The sequence below is a fragment of the Marmota marmota genome, unplaced genomic scaffold (genome assembly GCF_001458135.2).
Source record: "Marmota marmota marmota unplaced genomic scaffold, marMar, whole genome shotgun sequence".
Lineage (NCBI taxonomy): Eukaryota > Metazoa > Chordata > Mammalia > Rodentia > Sciuridae > Marmota > Marmota marmota.
In genome coordinates, this window is record NW_025999960.1 from 13,475,077 (window position 1) to 13,479,541 (window position 4,465).

The window sequence follows — 4,465 nt, forward strand, 5'->3', positions numbered from 1 at the left end:
TATACCTTTATTTTGTTTCTTTATTTTTATGTGGTCTGAGGATCGAACCCAGGGCCTCATACATGCTAGGCGAGTGCTACCACTGAGCCACAACCCCAGCCAGGAAACAGATATCTTTAAATTTGTCTTTGAGGAGTAATCTATATAAACCTGAGCATCTACCTGAAAGCAGCCACTCAGATCAATTATTGTATCAATATATTGGTGTTACAAGTATCCAATTATCTATATTCATCCACCATAAGCACCATAGATAAAATATAAACAACACCTAAAAGATACTTATGAGGCATTTAGGTTTTGAGAACCTGATTCCAAGATGTTACAAACATAAAGACCAGGAGAACTCATTAAGAACTCTTTGCACTTAAAAGAAGGGTTGAAATGTGCTGCAATAGGGAGTTGAGACCATCTCCGCTCCCATTCCTGGATTGGCAGTCTCTGGGGAATCGTGCCAAAACCTGCCCATCAAGAAATAATGCAGCATTGCCAAAACACGTGAGCTTCCAGACTGTGCCAGACCGGACGTTGCCCGGGAAACCATTGCTTGTTTTCTTCCAGCTAGAAGAAAAAGCCTGTTCCTGAGGCAAAGATGGGTTCAGATTTCTCCACTGCTCCCCCTTTTATAGCCTCTGCACCTCACTACCTGCCTGTCTTCTACCCACTGCCCCACTTTGATCTGATGCTATGTGGTCCCTGATTCCCAAATATTTGCTTAAATTGGACACCTTTACTGTCTAGCTCGAAGTGTAACCCAATAAGTGCAAAGCCACAAAGCTGTTTGATTTTACCCGTGTGGTGTTTGTGTGTGTGTGTGTTTGTGTGTGTGTGTTGCACCAATATTTAAAAATCAGGATATAGTTCATAAAATCTATATATCCAGCTTTTTCTTCTGAAATATTGGAATATCTGACAGTATTGAAGACGTATTGTTACAAAACCTAGGTTCAGAAGCTCATCCCACAGATGCAGGAATGATGAGGGAGAGAGAAAGGCTGATGCATGGGAGGAATCCTCTTGTCTTTTCTGGGGATAGGTGGAGACATTCCAGAAACTCAAGTGCCACCTCTTTTCACTCCTTTCATGGTCTTATACTTCCAATAATGGCTGTTGGTAGGTGTCTTTAGCCCTAGAGGGAGGAGAGAGAGACTAAACAAGTCTAGGACCAATTATCTCTATATTATAGTTTTGGACAAAACATTTCTCAAATGTCCAACATGTCCACATGAAGAGCTGAGTAGACTCCAACCCATCATAGGCACAAAGGAGACAGAATGTGAAGGCAGAGATTCCTTTTTATCCCATTCCTATCAGACATCAGCAGGTCCAAATGAAGAGTCAGTGTTTTCAGCAAAAGCAGTCTTCAAGTCCTAAAGTTCCTAAGTTAGTACTTACGCAAACATTATTATCATGAACCACATGCCGGAGGTATTATCTACAGCAAGGTCAGTGAGAGACTAATAATGCCTTGTCCAGCTGTTTGGCCTCCAAAATTAGTGATTTCTAAGTCAACTAAGAACAAGTGAGGGCTGGGGATGTGGCTCAAGCGGTAGCACGCTCGTCTGGTATGTGTGCGGCCTGGGTTCGATCCTCAGCACCACATACAAACAGAGATGTTGTGTCCGCTGAAAAAAACTAAAAAATAAATATTAAAAAAATTCTCTCTCTCTTTAAAAAAAAAAAAAAAAGAACAAGTGAAACTAAAGGGTATAATTAGGTTTCCCCCCCACACCAGTATCAATACTTCCTCAAGAAGTAATCTGCTGAAAGAGAATGGCTACTGTCCACTTAATTGGCACATGCATTCTCCAGTTTTCCACAATCCTCACCTTCCCCTATTGTCTCCAACACTAAAGATGATTATATATTTTCACTTACTACCACCATGCTCTCATTTCTGTTTCTTCCTTATAGTAGAGAAGCATTTTTCTTTTCCCATGTATATATAAGAAGTGGCCAAAGAAGAGATATAATGAGAGCTTTAAGAATTTCAAGAGTGGCTCAAGCGGTAGCGCGCTCACCTGGCATGCGTGCGGCCCGGGTTCAATCCTTAGCACCACATACAAACAAAGATGTTGTGTCTGCCGAAAACTAAAAAATAAATATTAAAATTCTCTCTCTCTCTCTCTCTCTCTCTCTCTGTCTTTAAAAACAAAAAAAAAAGAATTTCAGGAAAAAAATACAATTCTTGGAAGAAGTGAGGACTAATCTTCCATGTTTAATATGCAAAATGAATATAGTTACCAAGAATAGTTACTGGACATTTACTCATTGACATCTCCTATCTGGTCCCACAATCATTATTTGCCTTTGAAACTCCTGGTCTGGTGTTCTTAGGGTATTTATGCTCTGGATTTTTTCCCAGTCCTAGTTTTCCAAATCTGCCACCGCCTACTGTCCAGAGAAGGCAGTCGGGCATATAGAAGAGGTTCTAGGTGGCTCTTAATTGCTCCTCCAAATTTGCCTCCCTGATTTTCTGCAAATGCAAATAACCTGATTCCTACAGATGGATCATAACCATATCATTTCTTTCTAATTTAGCAAAAAAAAAAAATGCTATTCACACAGTGATTCTTCCCATAAAAGAATTGGAACATCCTAACTTAGTTAATCTCCTAACTACTTGATTTTCCTTGTAATTGAAGTTATATGTAGATACTGTAAACATAAACTAATTTATCCAATAGTTTTTGTTTTGATTTTATGAAAAGGAGGAAAGGAATGAAGGAAGGGGAAGGGGGAGAAAGGGAAGGTGGGAGGAAAAAGCAAGAAGGACCATGGGCAGCACTCAGTGGATATGAGCATAATATGGTCTACAGCTGGCTTGGGGCTGAAGCCAGAAATAGATAGACAGTCAGTGTAAATAGGTAAATTGAGTCAGGTCGGATCTAGGAGGTCAATTTTGAGTGAGTCTGGGAAGTGAAGACTGTCCCCTGAGGGTGACTGTTTACCAAGATGTAGGGCCTGCCCAAATAAACCTCCAACTGAGGGAACCATGATTGGTCCCCAAGTTTCCAGACAAAGGGGGGGATGAGAAACTGATGTGACTCCATTTTTGAGAAACCAGCCTCTACCTCAGAGCAAAGCCTGTCCAAGGAAAGGGGAGTGACCCTTGTCCTTGGAAAAACCCACAGAGTACTCCTAGGCATATACCCACCCTGCTGAGTTGTTTGTCTGCAAATAACAGTAGAGATCTGCGGTGCCAGGTGTCCCTGACTCAGTTAGGCTAGGTGAGGACCTATAGCAACCCCTAGCAACCACCAATCGGCATGAGACAGGAAAAATACCTGGGATGCCAGATGACCCCCAAGTAGTTTATGATGGTTGATAACATGTTGGGAAACTATGTAGTTCAGCACATACTCCCCTCGTGGCTTAAACCAATCAGTTCAAAGGAATCCCCCTCTTGTACTAACCAATCACCCCTACCCAACTTGTTCCCGCCAGTGAATGTGCTAATCAATGTTAGGAGTTGTCGTTTGACTTTCCTGCGGTGTGAAATGATTTGCTGTGACATGTTGTGACCCTTAGAGTATCCCCCCCAAACCTATAAAATCTCACTGAACAAAGGACCAGGACTCATTCCCTGGGACCGCTGCATCCGGAATGGTTGTGAGTCCAGGCTCAATAAAGCTTGCAATAAAGACTCTTGTGTGATTGCATCGGATTCAGCTCCTGGAGGTCTATTGGGGTCCCACGAATCTGGCATTACAGGGCCTGGTGGTTTTGTTCTGCATCTCCCTCCTTGGCAATTCCTTCAATCTTCTGGGGACAAGCAGGAGTTTCTTCCACTTTCTTCAGCCTCTTTTATATGAATTCATCAATTAAAAAGTCCCAGGTATTAAGGACCAACCTTGGAAAAGAAAACCGAGAAATAGATCTGAGTGTAGTTAGGGTGCTGCTCTAGTTCCACTGTTCCCTAAAACACCAACACCCCCAAAACACATAAATGGTGACTAGATGGCTTAACCAGCGTCTGTCCTCCTAAGTGGTTTGGCCTTGAATGACCAGGAATTTTGACAGTCTGTCATTCAACCAAAGCTGGAACCAACTTTGCTGGCATCAGAAGCAAATGCCTCACTGCACAGGTTGGAAGGGACTTTGAAGGGGTTGCTAGCAAATTATTAGATAATTCCAAATTATTATTAGGAGAGTGCACATAGAGTTACCACGGTGGTCTCTACTGGACCTAGGTGGAACCCCATAGTCAAAGCACCTGAATGAAAACAAAGGGGCTTTGGCTTGAAAGTGATAGATGAAGAGCTAAATTAGCTTAGGTACTTTTTCCCCAAATATGGAAAATAAATTGCTGGTGTCACAGGAAAACAGGGAGTGAAACGCTAAAGCTTGGTTCTTATGTTCTGATAAAAGAAATTTTAAAGTCAGACACCAAGAGCCATGCAAGATAACTTTATTATAGAGGGTTAAGCAGAGAGCAGGAGAGACAGAGAGAGAGAGGTGGGGG

The 4,465-nt window shown here is 42.1% G+C and overlaps 1 long non-coding RNA gene across 1 annotated transcript in view; it reads right to left on the bottom strand.

The window, feature by feature from the left end:
• Window positions 1-3,373: 3,373 nt before the first annotated feature.
• The window catches only part of LOC125616649, a 27,902-nt gene continuing 26,810 nt past the window's right edge, over window positions 3,374-4,465 (bottom strand). The window contains exon 3 of the long non-coding RNA XR_007347383.1: window positions 3,374-3,853. This is a non-coding gene — a long non-coding RNA (uncharacterized LOC125616649). The remainder of the gene's footprint in view (window positions 3,854-4,465) is intronic.